This window comes from Canis lupus, chromosome X (assembly GCF_048164855.1).
Source record: "Canis lupus baileyi chromosome X, mCanLup2.hap1, whole genome shotgun sequence".
NCBI classification, from domain to species: Eukaryota; Metazoa; Chordata; class Mammalia; order Carnivora; family Canidae; genus Canis; species Canis lupus.
In genome coordinates, this window is record NC_132876.1 from 46,781,327 (window position 1) to 46,798,219 (window position 16,893).

General features: G+C 40.7%; 1 long non-coding RNA gene across 1 annotated transcript; it reads right to left on the reverse strand.

Annotated features, from left to right (window-relative positions):
• Positions 1–365: 365 nt before the first annotated feature.
• Positions 366–2,511, reverse strand: LOC140627466 (uncharacterized). The gene is made up of 2 exons (XR_012026188.1): positions 2,448–2,511; positions 366–1,189 (listed from the first exon to the last, which is right to left on the reverse strand). It is a non-coding gene; the product is annotated as an uncharacterized lncRNA (long non-coding RNA).
• Positions 2,512–16,893: the final 14,382 nt, after the last annotated feature.

Below are 16,893 nucleotides of genomic sequence, written 5' to 3' on the forward strand. Positions count from 1 at the left end.
GAAAACTCCACCATACACTAGTGAGAGATTGAGAGTGAAAAGGGTAAATACCATTATGAGAATATCCCCATAAAGTTGACTTACAGAAATAACTAACAGAAATGACCATTGAGGAGAGCCATGAAAATCAATGTGGATAGGAAAATTCCAATTTTCCTCAGAAAAAATTGCACTACAGACATATATTAAAGTTGAATGGTAAAGTTTGTTAATGTTTCGTTGATGGTACAAATGAGTTAAAGACCAGCAGAATGGCCCAGGTCCAGTAACTGAGAGAAATGGCACTTTAGGCAAGTAAATGAAAGCAATGTAGTTAAAGTAAATCGATGATTTTGCTTGGAACAAATTGCACTAAAGAGACACAATAAAGTAGAGCGGATACATTTGGTAATGTTTAATAAACGGTAAACATGCTTTAAGGATGGGCAGAATGGCATAGGGCCAAACGCTGGAGTACGTTGCACTGTGGAGAGCTACAGGTCTTTTCTCACCAAATGAGGTAGCTCTGAAAAGAGCCTTTGGTTTGTGGGGTGGTCAGAGGGCCCTGAGGCAGGTGTTCATTGGTGGTGTCCAGTGTACCGGATAATGGCCTTGGAGGCCTGGGACATGGTGTGTTTGCTAATCCCCTGTGCCACCCCACCCCCCGCCCCGTACTCCCGGCAGCATCAGGTGCACAGCGGTCTGGATCTCCCTGAGGGTGATGGTGGAGTGCTTGGTGGAGCAGGCCAGGTGAGAGGCCTCGTCAGCGATGCGCTCAAAGATATCCTTAAGGAATGAATCCGTGAATCTCAGGGCCTTCTGCGAGAGGCTCAGGCCCTCGTGAACCTGCTTCAGAATCCTGGGGGAGTAGGTGGCAAAACCATCTGAGCAGGGACGGCAGCAGTGGCAGTGGCGGCAACGGCGGTAGCAGCAGAGGTGGCAGCGGTGGCGGCAACAGCAGTGGTGGTGGCAATGAAGGAGGCGGCAGTAGTGGCATTGGCGCCTTGGCTGCTCCTGCTGAGGGCTCTCCTGATAGGCTGTCACCTAGCTCCTCTGTACCCAGGCTTTCCTCCCAAGAGGTCTCACAGCTGGGCTCAGCCATGTGGGGCTCACCTCCCCGACAGCTCAGAAGAAAGGGCACTGGCAGCAGCTGAAGGGCAAGGGCTCTTTTATAGCCACTGCATGGCCCGATGTCACCGACAGCTCCTCTCTGATTGGACAAAATGCAAAGCCAGGAAGTGAGCAGGTCACTATGCCAGGCCATGTCACATGTGCATATGATTGCATACCCTTCTGCATCCCATCAACCAATCACAATGGGATTCTGGCTTCCTCTAAACTTCGTGTTGCCTCTATCAGAAAGATGCCAGATAGAGTTAAAGGTCATCTGGACCACAAAATGATTTTGCCGGCCGCAGGGAACAACAAATTCTACCCCTTTTGGAGTGGCTTAACATTAATTGAGGCTTTAACAATATTCCTATAGATTAAGTTCTGAACAAGGACATAATCCAAAACCATGTCACTATCAGTAGTATCAATAAGCCAAACGGGGCACCTGGGTGGCTCAGTCCGTTAAGGTCTGCCTTCAGATCAGGTCATGATCCCCAGGTCCTGGAATGCAGTTCCGCATAGGGCTCCCTGCTCGTCAGGGAGCCTGCTTCTGCCTCTCCCTCTGCTGCTCCCCCTGCTTCTGTGAGCTGGGTCACATTCATTCTCTCTCTCTCTCTCTCTCTCTCTCTCAAACAAATAAATAAAATCTTTTAAAATAAAAATAAAAATATAAATAAAATAAATAAAATAATAAAATAAAACTATCTAGTAATGGCTTATTATCAGACACAAACTATTAAAAATGTGTTTAACATATATAAATAAATGATACGATACATAAAACATGAGGAAGAAATATCTAATTACTTAAAGAAGCAAATTATTTTTCTAGAAACAATTATGTTGTAGACCAGAACATCATAACCACTGGAAGAAAAGATTGAAGAAATTTTAGACAGCATATGATACACAGCTGGATAGAGAATTGGTAAGTTAGAATAGACGGAAGCAATTGTGCAGAACACCTTATAGAGAGACAGAGAGAAAGGAAACTTTAAAGAGAGTCCAAGAGACTTAAGAAATGGACTGATAAGTCACAAAGTACATGTCCTAGGAATCCCAAAAGCAATAAACTGGGTGAATTTTGGAAAATGTCATACAGAAAAAGGTCATCTGTCACATTGGCTGATTTATGCCTACACCATTTGCACTTTAAGATGTCACCCAAAGCAACCAAATTGTAATTATTTCAGTTTCAGGTCCTGGAGAGAGTCAGGGCCCCATAACTAAAGTTCCTACTGCCACCAGAATGATTCTGTCATGGCCCACTGCTGGGTCATTTTCATCGCTCCCAACACCTACTGGGTGTTTTTGTCTGTGCCGAGCCACTCTGGTTTGAGCAGGAATACTCTTACCTGGTCAGCAACTGCTCTTGGAAAATCATGTGACATAACTGATGAACCATTGCCTCCAGTTCTGATAAAAAATGGATCAGAAAACAAGAGAATGGTAAAATCCATTTCCTTCAAAGGCAGAATTCAAATAGAAATGGTGATCCTTATAAAATCTTTAAAAAATATAAAAATATTTAAATATTTACCTAAATTTGAAATTGTTTTTTAAAATTAGTTTCAGAGGTAGAATTTAGTGATTCATCAGTTGCATATAACACCTGGTGCTCATATAATATCAAGTGCCCCCCATTAATGCCCACCCATCACCCAGTTGTCCCTTCTCCTCACCTACCTCCTCTCCAGCAACCCTCAGTTTGTTTTCTAGAATTCAGCGTCTCCCTCTCAGTTTTCATCTTTTTTTTAAACCATGTACCTATTTAATTTTTTTATTTGTACCATTTTTTTCTGTCACATTTCTTAATTTAAATTCAATTTGCCAACATATAGTATAACATCCAATGCTCATCTCATCACAATTTTCATCTTATTTTTCCTCCCCTTTCCCTGTGTTCATCTGTTTTGTTTCCTAAATTCCACATGAGTGAAATCCTATGGTATTTGTCTTTCTCTGACTTACTTATTTTGCTTAGTATAATCCTTTCTAGTTCCATCCACATCATTGCAAATGGCAAGATTTCATTCTGTATGATGGCTGAGTCATATTCCATTGTGTGTGTATCTATATCTATCTATATCTATATCTATCTATATCTATATACATATACATACCACCTCTTCTTCATCCATCCACCTGTTGATGGACATCTGGGCTCTTTCCATATTTTAGCTATTGTGGACATTGCTGCTATAAAAATTTGGGTGCATGTGCTCCACCCTATCACTATGTTTGTATTCGTTGGGTAAATACCTAGTAGTGTAATTGCTGGGTTATAGGTTAGCTCTATTTGTAACTTTTTGAGGAACCTCCATACTCTTTTCCAGAGTGGCCGCACCAGTTTGCATTCCCACCAACAATGTAATGTTCCCCTTTCTCTGCATCCTTGCCAACATCTGTTGTTTCCTGAGTTGTTAATTTTAGTCATTCTGACTACTGTAAGGTAGATTCTCATTGTGGTCTTGATTTGTATGTCCCTGATAGTGAGTGATGTTGAGCATTCTTTTCATGTGCCTGGTGGCTATTTGTAGGTCTTCTTGGAGAAATGTCTGTTTTTGTCTTCTGTCTATTCCTTCGCTGGATTTTTTGGTTTTTGGGTGTTGAGTTTGGTAAGTTCTTTGCAGGATTTGGATACTAGCCTTTTATCTGATAAGACATTTGCAAATATCTTCTCCCATTCCAGGTTGCCTGTTAGTTTTGTTGACTGTTTGCTTTGCTGTGCAAAAGCTTTTTATCTTGATCAACAAGGAAAGAAGGGCTTTGAATGACATACTGGACCAGATGGACATAACAGAGACATTCAGAGCATTTCATCCTAAAGCAACAGAATACACATTCTTCTTAAGTGTACATGGAACATTCTCCAGAATAGATCACATACTGGGTCACAAATCAGGTCTCAAATGGTATAAAATTATTTTCTGAATATTACTTAGGTCCCCAAAGTTCCCCCATATACTTGAATTGGTCGATAAATACAAGAGGTGTTGTTGAAAAAACAGGTTGGAAAAAAATGACTACCCTAATTCTCAAAGAAACCACCATAGGAGGAGAAAAGTAGAGTCAATAAATGGGAAATACTTTTAAAATTTAAGGCACATTCTTTCAAAAACATAATAATACAGGTAAAGGCATTTCTTAAATGTATTCACATACAAATACATTACAGAAACTGAAACAAAAAAAAGGGACTTAAGAAGAATTGAAGAAATTGGGGGGGCCACTGATGTGTTTTGATCCCAAATGGTCAGGCAACCAAAGTCATTTCCATTTGGACCTTTAATGAACAGCTAATTCTACTGCAAATAGCACAGTTCCAATTATGAAGGGGGGAGGGGAATCTCATTTTTTTTTAATTAGGAAACACAATATGACAATAAAGCCAGTAAAGAAATCTTGCTATTCCTTATTTTTATAGAGTCCCATTTACACAGGAGGATACGCAAATTTTACTTAAATTATTAGCAGTCAAATACTTCACTTAACTGGATGCAAGGGAAAACAGATATGTCCACTACAACCTATGAATTTATATCATTAAATCACGATGATCAGAAGCCAGCTAGCAAACAAAGGACAGAGAAGGAGCCCTGTCAATTTCCTTCACAATCCTCAAGACTGAACCTCCTAAGAATCCTCTCATTGGCTAATCTTGAATCACCTTCCCAATCTTTGGGCCAATGGCTGTGGCTCAGGGGAGGTAAATGTGTCATAGGTTGAGCCAGTGAAGCTTAAGGTATGAATTGTTCTCATCACCATCTCCTTAACCGTATTCTTTAGATGCTCCTCTAAAATGGTATCAGATGAAACACTGTTCTCAAATGTCTTTTCTTCTGAGTCCAGTTTTTAAAGTAGCCAGCATTGAGATAGGGTTGGGTGTGCAGGGCATTTAGTCAGGATTGATAACTGAGGAAGGCACCAGACATGTATTAATGACCTTTCCTTAATCAGACATAAAATGTGGCCATCGGAGAAGTCCCAGAGCTTGGGCCAGGCAGCTCTCTGTAGCTGAGGAAATGCCTGAAAGGTGTAATGGTTATGGACTTCCAGCTGACCGCATTCTAAGAGGCCAAAGCAGAAAGTCTTCATTGAAGAGGGTTCTGGGTAGTCCATCTTTAAGTCTCTCACAGCCTCATTATTAAATGATACTTTGGCGAAGTATCCAACTGCAGGTTGACAGGCATTTTCTCTCACCACATGCTTTTCTTGATTTAAAAAAAGGAGGTATACTGTCACACTGTCTAGTATTCTGTTTTCAGGCATCATGTCCTTTTGTCTGCTATTGTGCTCTCTATGCTTACATCGTAGCCTTACAATGATGTTTCCAGGTGTGCTTCCTGAACCTAGAAATTCATGATTTCCCTAAATTCTGGGGAACATACAAGACATTTGTCTTTGAATATATTATTTTTCCAAAATTCACTCAAGTTTCTGCTTCTGGAATGCCTATGAGATGCACTTCATAACTACTTACTCCATTCCCTAAGCCTCTTTGCCTCACTTTCATCCTATTTTTCTCTTTATCCTCCTATGGGGCGTTCTGTGTTATTTTGTTCACCTTTTAACCAATTCTCTCTCTCCAGTAGGTCTCCTTTGTCATATAAACTTTCGTGGATCTTCTAATCTAGCGGTTACGATTTTCAAGACCAGGAAACCATTTGACAAAATTTTTGCTAAGCAGACACTTCTTACTCATATTTTACATGTCTTGTAATTATTTATATAAATGCGCTAAACATTTTTTGAAGTTGGCATTTGGTAATAATACTTTAGAGCTTTTCAGTTTGGTTTCTTGTTTGATTTTGATGAGGGTGGCTTGTTTTTGGATTGTATGCTTGCATAGGAGGACTCTATCTGCAGGAAACTTGTAAAAACCTCAATTAAGGTTACTCCTCCAGAAAGGATTAGATGTGCATTTGCCATGTGCCTGGGTTTGTGACCAGAAACGGTTTTCATCATGCTGGTAGTGCCAACCTGAACCCCAGAACTACACCAGGGCACTTGCATGGCTGTACATTCTCAAGGAAATGCTTATTTCCTCCCTCACTTGGAACTAAGCACTGGCAAAAGAATTTTCCTTGGCATCTCCTTTCCCCAGGAGGAAACAGTCCAGTTTTCTCACAGGTTATAGCACCACTCCACACAAAGCTGAGTATGTAATGTGATGGGTCTTATTTGCCCAGGCCCATGGAGCCAGAGGTAGAAAACAAAACACAAAACCAAACTTGAACATTCAAATAGCCGGAGTTAAAAATACATGGTCAGCATCAAGGTAAATCATTTTAATGCTATTAATCTGAACAACTCTCCTCTGACCTGAATGGAAGTGGTGACCTGAGCTGGACTCATATCCTTCTCATCATGTTTAAAAGCATACAACTAGTCAAAAAAAGAAACAAACAGCAAGCAAAGTATAATACTGGATTCCCCCTTAATCTCAGAGGCTGAGTACCCAGTAAGACTCTTACTGGTTCAGCCTGAGACACCCAACTACACACTGGGCCCATGCCTGTGAGTCAGCAGTTGCATGTCCCTGATTGGCTAACTCAGAGCTGAGTGAGGCCTAAGCAGCTTTGACTGGATGCCTCCATCATCCCCATGAAGCAGATGTGCAATTCCTGAAGGTTTGCATTTTCCACTTGGAAGAAATACAATCGGATAAGTAGGAGCGACTTAAGAGTTGTCGCCAGTTAGTAGGGAGCCTGGTTTAGGTATTCTTTCTTGAACTCTTTCTTTAGAGACTTCTGTACTAAGTTTGGGTTCTCCCTCCTGTTTTTCAATGAATTCTATAATGAGGATAATGTTGAATAAGTTTGATTGAGGTATATTTGCCTTACTAATACTATTTTTTCATAGGGTTGTGGCTTACAATGTGTTACTTAAGCAACGAATCCATTTCACTCCAGTAGTTTCTTTTTTTTAATTTTTTTAGATTTTTAAATTTATTTATTCATGAGAGAGAGAGAGAGAGAGGCAGAGACACAGGAGGAGGAAGAAGCAGGCTCCATGCAGGGAGCCCGACGTGGGACTCATTCCCTGGTCTCCAGGATCACGTCCAGGCCGAAGGCAGCGCTAAACCACTGAGCCACCCAGGTTGCCCCACTCCAGTAGTTTCTACTATTAAGTATGCTGTTAGATAATGATGCTCACCAGGTGCTCTTTGCCCCCAATCACCTTCTGAAGTGAATAATCAGATGTGCTCACTTTCCATCCCTGTCTTCAACATCAATCTTTTCTCTCTCCACCCTAGATTTTATATCTGTCACTTACCGCCACTCTCCCAGCCTTTAGAGCCTATGTGGTGCATCTTCAACCTTGTTTTATTCATGCGTCTATTCAATTTCTGAGAATACTGATGCAAAACCCAAATGAAGTACAAAAAACTCCACACAGATTCAATTTCTTAAGACGATTTCTCACATAAAACTATATCTATATCTATCTATACCTATATCTATCTATATCTATATCTATATCTATATCTATATCTATATCTATATCTATATCTATATCTATCTACACGACCAGTAGGTCAGACCAAGATTGGCAAAGCACTGGTATGTCACATGGACAAATGCTGAGATTTTGAAATAGCAGCAATGAGCATGATAGAAATTAAGTGGCTTAGTGAAATGCTGTTTATGCAAAACCGCTCAACAATACTATCTTTCGAAATGAGCATGGTTTGTAAACAGCCTTTGGCATTCCAAATTTTGTTTCCTATGTGTATGGCAATTTGAGGCTCTACCAAGGGCCGTTTACTTTTAGTTGATTTTATGACAACTTTTCCTGATTTCCCTGCATACATCCTTTTTCTCAAATCCTTAATGATATCTTTCAAATATTTCAGAATAATAATACATAATAACCATTATGACGATGTGTCCCTATTCTAAATCCTTACTCTAATGATCCTAAGGTGAACTCTGACATTATAATGGCTCAGCAGAGATATTCCACATTGAACCAAAACAAAACAGAAACAAGACTTTGTACCCAGTACTAGAGCAGGCATTGCACACCTTCACCCCTTTGCTACTCAGAAAAGCCCTCTCTAGTATCCTTCCCTGCCCACCATCTTTCTCATGAACTTGTCTTGTTCTGATGGTACTAAATAAACTTTGTGATCTATCTCTCTGGGGGCGGAGGGGGCAGGGTTCCTATCCCTCTTCTGATAGGTTAAAAAATTGTTTTGTTTTGTTTTGACTTTGAGAAATGGCTGTCCTTGTTATCAACTGGCAGACCATTTGGCTGAATCATGTTCTAGTGTTTCATGCAGAGTAGAACTCTTACGTGATAAACTGAGACTGTAAGCTGAGGAGATTTCAAAGCACAAGGTTCCAGAAACAGCCCAGTTTATCCTTACTGCTATAATAAATGCCAGGGGAGATCAATTAAAGAAGGGACCTTAAAACAAAAAAAATGATCACATAATATTTGCAACCTTCTCAGCCTATCTAGGTAGCCCGCTTTAGGAAAAGGGCCAAGGGTGTGCCTGGAAAACCATTAGTTGGGAGCCTAGGTATGTGACACGTGGGTCCAATTGACCATCTCAGCAGAAGCCAGGAATAGAGATACAGCTGTCCAAGAAAGATGTGTGGAGGACCTTCCTGTGTGATGGCTTGAAACCTTTGAATCTAAGGGGAAGCCAACAGGTGTTTTATTTTGTGAATTTAATGCCAGCATAAATGTGGTCAGCTTGGATTGAAGGGGAAACAGATGGGACAACATGAAGGAAGACTGTTGGACTGCTGGGATTCTGCAGTCAAGAAAAGGGCCCACAGATACATCTCACTGGGAACATGCACTTTCTTCAGGAAAAGGGGCAAATGACCCCACAGAAGCCTCAGAGGCTGTCAGGGCTGCCACTGCCACTACAGACCCAGAGGCCCAATGGCAAGGTCTGTAGAGCCACCTTCTCCATGATTCCTGAGACCAAGGCCACCTCCTGGGTTCCAAAGGTTCAGACCACCTGTGGTGTTCAGAAGAATGTACTGTAGCAGCCCTGGACAGGTGGGAGGTCACGGCAGAGAATGTGGGGCTGTCACCCTTGTGGGATCAGAGGTCAAAGCCTAGATTCAAGGAGGATTCTTTCCAGTCCTTAAAGTCTAATATAATTTTCCCTACTCGTTTTAAACTTGTTCTGGACCAATGAGCCCTTGTTTCCTTCTGATTTCTCAATTTTGGAATAGTGATGTCTATCCTGGACCTGTCCAGTCACTGTGTGACAGAAGACAAGAAGTTATCTGCTTCCGATATACATTCTCAGTTGGAAAGGGATGTTGCCTCAGCATTAATCAGAGATGGAAGCAGACCCTTATCTGACGTACAGAATATTTAGATGATATTTCACCTTAGCATTGATGTTGGGCTGGGTGAAGCCTTTTGGTGATATTTGCATGGGATGAATGTATTGTGTATAGAGAACATGAATTTTGGGGGTCCAGAGGCTGACTACTATGGATTGAATTTTGTGCTCCTAAAATATGTATGTTGTAATCCAGATGACCACCACCACCACCACCCACCCCCAGTCCTTCAAAATGTGAGATTATCTGGTGATAGACAATTTACTGAGGTATTCATGTTCAAGTGAAATCATTAGAGTAGGCCTCATCCAACATTACCAGTGTCCTTATAAAAAGGGAGCATTTGGGGATCCCTGGGTGGCTCAGCGGTTTGGCGCCTGCCTTTGTCCCAGGGCACGATTCTGGAGTCCCGGGATCGAGTCCCACATCGGGCTACCGGCATGGAGCCTGCTTCTCCCTCTGCCTGTGTCTCTGCCTCTCTCTCTCTCTGTGTCTATCATAAATCAATCAATCAATCAATCTTTAAAAAAAAGAGGGGGGGGAGCATTCGTGGAAAACTGTGTGGAGGTTCCTCAAAGAGTTAAAAATAGATCTGCCCTACGACCCAGTGATTGCACTGCTGGGGATTTACCCCAAAGATACAGATGCAATGAAACACCGGGACACCTGCACCCCGATGTTTAAGATACAGATGCAATGAAACACCGGGACACCTGCACCCCAATGTTTATAGCAGCAATGTCCACAATAGCCAAACTGTGGAAGGAGCCTTGGTGTCCATCGAAAGATGAATGGTTAAAGAAGATGTGGTTTATGTATACAATGGAATATTACTCAGCCATTAGAAATGACAAATACCCACCATTTGCTTCGACGTGGATGGAACTGGAGGGTATTATGCTGAGTGAAGTAAGTCAATCGGAGAAGGACAAACAGTGTATGTTCTCATTCATTTGGGGAATATAAAAAATAGTGAAAGGGAATAAAGGGGAAAGGAGAAAAAATGAGTGGGAAATATCAGAAAGGGAGACAGAACATGAGAGACTCCTAACTCTGGGAAACGAACAAGTGGTTGTGGAAGGGGAGGTGGGCGGGGGGTGGGGGTGACAGGGTGATGGGCACTGAGGGGGGCACTTGATGGGATGAGCACTGGGTGTTATTCTATATGTTGGCAAATTGAACACCAATAAAAAATAAATTTATAAATAAATTTTAAAAAAGGAAAAAAATTAAGAGGGAGCATTCAGAGTTGGAGACATGCTCAGAGAAAAACAAAAACAAAAACAAAAACCAAACAAATAAAAACCATATGAATACACGGCTATTTCAAGCCAAAGAGTGTGGCCTGTAAAAGATGCTTGCTTCATAGCCCTGAGACTCGCCCATACATCTGACCCATGATTTCGGACTTCTAGCTTCCAGGGGTATGAGGCAGTAAATGATATGTTATTTGAGTTGACCAGTCCCTGCTATTTGGTTTAGCAGCCTTAGAAAACTAACATAATATAACTAGAAAACTAATATAATATCCTTAAATTTCCATGATTAAAAACCTATAACTAATCAAAGAACAGATAGCATGGAAAGAATCACAGATGCTTAATTAATTTATAACATAGGAGGCAAGAATATACAACGCAGAAAAGATAGTCTTTTCAGTCAATGGTATTGGGAAAACGGGAGAGCTACAGGCAAAAGAATGAAACTGGACCACTTTCTTATACCATGCACAGCAATAAACTCAAAATTAATTAGAGAGCTAGGTGTAAGACTTTAAATCATAAAACTCCTAAAAGAAAACATAGGCAGTAATCTCTTGGACATTAGCCTTAGCAACATATTTATGGATACGTCTCCTCAGGCAGGGAAAACAAAAGCAAAAATCAAAAGCTTTTGCACAGCAAAGGAAACCGTTAACATAACAACAGGTCAAACTAGTGAGTGGGAGAGGATATTTACAAATGATATATTTGTAAAATATATATATTTAAGTGGTTAAAATCCAAAATATATAAAGAACTCAAACAACTGAAAAGCAAAAACACAATCTGATTAAAGGATGGACAGAGGACCTAAGTAGACATTTTTCCAAAGAACACATACGGATGGGCAACAGACACATGAAAAGATCCTCAGCATCATTACTCAACAGAGAAATGCAAGTCAAAACCACAATGAGATATCACCTTACACCAATCAGAATAGCTAGTATCAAAAAGCCAAGAAATAACGAGTGTTGATCAGGATATAAAGAAAAGGGAGCCCTTGTGCACTGTTCTTGGGAATAAAAGGTGGCACAACCACTGTGGAAAACAGTAGGGAGGCTCCTTAAAATATTAAAAATAGAACTATCATAAGATCCAGTAATTTCACTACTGGATATTTACCCAAAGAAAACCAAAGCACTAATTCGAAAGGACATATGCATCCCTATGTTTATTGCAGCATTATTTACAATAGCCAAGATATGGAAGCAGCCCAATTGTCCTTCAATAGATGAATGGATAAAGAAAATGTGAGATATATATATCACATAGAATATTGCTCAGCCATAAAGAAGAATGTGATATTGCCATTTGCAACAACATGGATGAACCTAGAGTGTATTATGCTAAGTGAAATAAGACAGAGAGAGATACCATATGATTTCACTTATATATGGAGTCTTTAAAAAGGTGAGATAAATGAACAAACAAACAGACTCTTAAATACAGTGAGCAAACTGGCTGTTGCTGGAAGGGAGGTGGGTGAAGGATGGGTGAAATAGATAAAGGAGATTAAGAATTACAAACCTCCAGTCACAAAATAACTAGGTCATGGAGGAGAAAAGGACAGCATAGGGAATATACTCAATAATAATACATTGAGTATATTATATTGTATAATATATTGAGTATATCATACAAATAATGTTGTATGGTGACAGATGGTGACTACATTTGTCGTAGTGAGCACCGAGGAATGTACAGGATTGTCAAGTCAATATGTTGTACACTTGAAACTAATATAGCACCATATGTCGATTATACTTCAGCAATAAAGAAAAAGATGTTCACTCTCACACTTTTACTCCACATAGTACTGGAAGTCCTAGCCACAGCAGTCAGACAACAAAAAGCAATAAAAGACATTCCAAATCGGCAAGGAAGAAGTCAAACTCTCACTCTTTGCAGATGCCATGATATTATATATTGAAAACACGAAAGACTCCACCAAAAACTGCTAGAACTGATACAGAATTCAATCCAGTAAAGCCGCAAGATGCAAAATCAACATATAGAAATCTGTTGCATTTCTATACACCAATCATGAAGCAGCAGAAAGAGATATTAAGAAAACAAATCCCATTTACAATTGCACTCCAAAATAATAAGACGCCTATAAATAAACCTAACCAAAGAGGTGAAATACCTGTAACCAGAAAACTATGAAACACTGATGAAAGAAATTGAAGATGACACAACGAAACAGAAAGATATGCTATGCTCATGGATTGGAAGAATAAATATTCTCCTTACTCTGGGAAACGAACAAGGGGTGGTAGAAAGGGAGGTAGGCGGGGGTGGGGTAACTGGATGACAGGCACTGAGGGGGGGCACTTGATGGGATGAGCACTGGGTGTTATGCTATATGTTGGCAAATTGAACTCCAATAAAAAAATTAAAAATAAAACGAAAAAAAAAAGAAAAAAAATGTCCTGCCGAAAGCAATCTACACATTTAATGCAAAATACCTATCAAAGTACCCTATCAAAATACCACCAGCGTTTTCCACAGACCTAAAACAAACAATCCTAAAAAATTGTATGGAAACACAAAAGATCCCGAATAGCCAAAGCAATCTTGAGAAAGAAAAGTAAAGCTGGAGGCATCACAATTCCAGACTTCAAGTTATATTACAAAGGCGTAGTAATCAAAACAGTATGGTACTGGCACAAAGACACAAAGAGCTAATATTACACTCTATGTTTACTAACTGGAATTTAAATAAAAGCTTGAAAAAGAATAGACACATAGATCAATGGAAGAGAATAGAAAGCCCAGAAATGAATCCACAATGTTATGGTCAATTAATCTTCGACAAGGGAGGCAAGAACATGCAATGGGAAAAAGCCTCTTTAACAAATGGTGCTGGGAAAACTGAGCAGCTACATGCAAAAGAATGAAACTGGACCACTTTCTTATACCATACACAAAAGTAAATTCAAAATGGATTAAGACCTAAATGTGAGACCTGAAAGCATAAAAATCCTAGAAGAGGGCACAGGCAGTAGTTTTTCTGACACTGGTGATAGCAACATCTTTTTAGATAGGTCTCCTGAGGCAAGGGAAACAAAAGCAAAAATAAACTACTGGGACTACATCCAAATAAAAAGCTTCTGCACAGCAAAGGAAACAACCAACAGAACTGAAAGACAACCTACTAATGGGAGAAGATATTTGCAAATGACATATCTGATGATGGATTGGTATCCAAAATATATAAAGAACTTATAAGACTCAACACCTGAAAAGCAAATAATCCAATTAAAAATGGGCAGAAGCCATGAACAGACATTTCTCCACAGAAGACATACGGATGACCAACAGACACATAAAAAGGTGCTCAATATCACTCATCAGGGAAATGCAAATCAAAACCACAATGAGATACCACCTCACATGTGTCAGAATGGCTAACATCAAAAACTCAAGAAACAACAGGTGCTGGCACAAATGTGGAGAAAAAGGAACCCTTGTGCACTGTTGTTGGGAATGCAAATTGGTGCATCCACTGTGGAAGACAGTATGGAGGTTCCTCAGAAAATTAGTAATAGAACTACCCTACAATCCAGGAATTACATCACCGGGTATTTACCCAAAGAATACAAAAACACTAATTTAAAGGGATGTATGCGCCCCTATGTTTATTGCAGCATTATTCACAATAGCCAAACTGTGGAAGCAGCCCAACCATCCATCGATGGATGAAGGGATAAAGAAGATGTGATATAGGGGCACCTGGGTGGTGTAGTCAGTTAAGCATCCAACTCTTGGATTTGGCTCAGGGTGTGACATCAGGGTTGTGGGATTGAGTGCCACAAGGGGCTCTGTGCTCAGTGCAGAGTCTGTTTGGGATTCTCTCTCCCTCTCTTTCTGTCCCTCCCTACCCCACGTGCTCGTGCTCTCTCTTGCTCTCTCTCTCAAATAAATAAATCTTTAAAAAATACAGAAGATGTGAAATAAAGATATAGATAATGGAATATTATTCAGCCATAAGAAATAACAAAATCTTGCCATCTACAACAACAACATGGATGGATCTACAGAGTATAGGCTGAGCAAAATAAGCCAGTCAGGGAAAGATAAATACCGTATGATTTCACTGATATGTGCAATTTAAGAAACAAAACAAATCAGCAGAGAAAAAAAAATGAGAGAGAGAGAGACAGAAAGAGAGAGAGAAAGAGAAACCGAGAAACAGACTCTCAACTGTAGAAGACAAAGGGATGGTTACCAGAGGGGAGACGAGTGGGGGATTGGTGAAATAGGTGAAGGGGATTAAAAGTACACTTACCCACTAAGGGGTGCACCTGATGGGTGAGCACTGGGTGTTATGCGATATGTTGGCAAATTGAACTTCAATAAAAAATATGCAAAAAATAAATGAAAAAATAGAGTACACTTACCTTGATGAGCACTGAATAATATATGGAACTGTTGAATCACTATATTGTACACCTGAAACTAATATAATGCTGTATTTTAACTATACTGGAATTAAAGATTTAAGAAAACAAAAAAAAATTAACAATTAGCTGAAAATGGGTCAATGACCAAAATAGGAGTTTAAAATATAAACTGATTAGGAGGAAACATAAAGGTAAATCTTCATGATCTGGGATATGGCTATAGAATTTTAGATATGATACCACAAGCAATAAAAAAAATAGATAATGTGAACCTGATTGAAATGTAAAAAGCCCATGCTTCAGAAAACATCACCAAGAAAGTGAAAACCCACAGAATGGGAGAAAATATTTACAAATATATGTGCATATATCTGATACGGGACCTGTCTCTACAATAAATGAAGAACACTTAAAACTCTGTAAGAAAGTGACAATAACCAAATTAAAAATGGACAAAGGATCTGGATGCACATTTCTCCAAAGAAGATGCACAAATGTCCAGTAAGCACATGAAAAGATGTTCAACATCATTAGTCACCGGGGAAAGACAAATCAAAACCACCGTGAGATGCCACTTCACACCCACTAGGATGGCTACAAGCAAAAACACAGACAATAACAAAGTGTTATTGAGGATGAGAAGAAAGTGGGACTGTCATTTGTTGCTGGTGGGAAAGTAAAATCACACAGCCACTTTGTAAACCAGTCAGGCAGTTCCTCAAAACCTTAAACAGAGAGATAACATACAACCCAGCAATTTCATGCCCAAATATATACCTAAGAGAAATAAAAATCTATGTCCACATAAAATGATAGAAAAGAATGGTTATAGCTACATTGTTTGTAATATCCAAAGAGTGGGGGGAAACCCAAATGGCAATCAATTGATGAATGGATAAATAGAAGTGGTATGGATGGAATATTATTCAGCCATAAAAGTAAATGAAGTACTGATACATGGCGAAACATGGACGAACCTGAAGACAACATCCAAGTGAAAGGACCCAGTCAGAAAACACTAAATATCGTATGATTCCATTCATGTGAAATGTCCAGAACAGGCAAATCCATAAAGACAGAAAACAGAATAACGGTTGCCTATAGTTGGGGATATGTGGAGAATGGGGAGTGATGTCTCCATTGCTGTGTCTGAAGGACTGCTACTACCCACCTCAAGGACCTCCTTTTGTCCATGGTTACAGGGGAAGAAAAGCTTCAGGTAGGTTCAGTGGCAGGCTCGCAGGGGGAGCAAGTCTTTCTGTACCTGGAGTAAGAAGACCTGGGTTTGATCCCCTCCTCAGATGCTCACAGCTAGCATCTTTCAGGCAATCGCTTCATCTTCCATCATATTGCTACTCAAAATGCGTCCCCCCTCCCCCGGGCTGGTGCTGATCCACAAACTGTTACCCTCTCACAACAGCGTAAACGCAAAAATGGAAAGAAGCATTTAAAAACCTCAACAGCGGGAGCAGCTCGGAGGGGCTCGGGCAGAGGAAGAGGCTCCGTGCGGAGGGGCCTGCGCGGTTCCAGGAGCAGCTCGGAGGGGCTCGGGCGGCGGCTCCGCGGAGGGGGCTGCGCGGCCCGGGAGCGCGAATCCAACAGCGCAGGCCCCGGAGCACAGGGCGCCGGGACACAGCCCAGGATCCCGCCTCCCCCGGGACAGGCAGAGGCCGGGAGGGCCCAGGACAGCGAGGACGCTCCTGCCCCAGCTGAGCAGATCAGCGGCCCCGCCCCGGAGCCTCCAGGCCCTGCAGACGGAGTTCCTGCCGGAGCTGAATCCAGGTTTCCAGAGCGGCCCCGCCACTGGGGCTG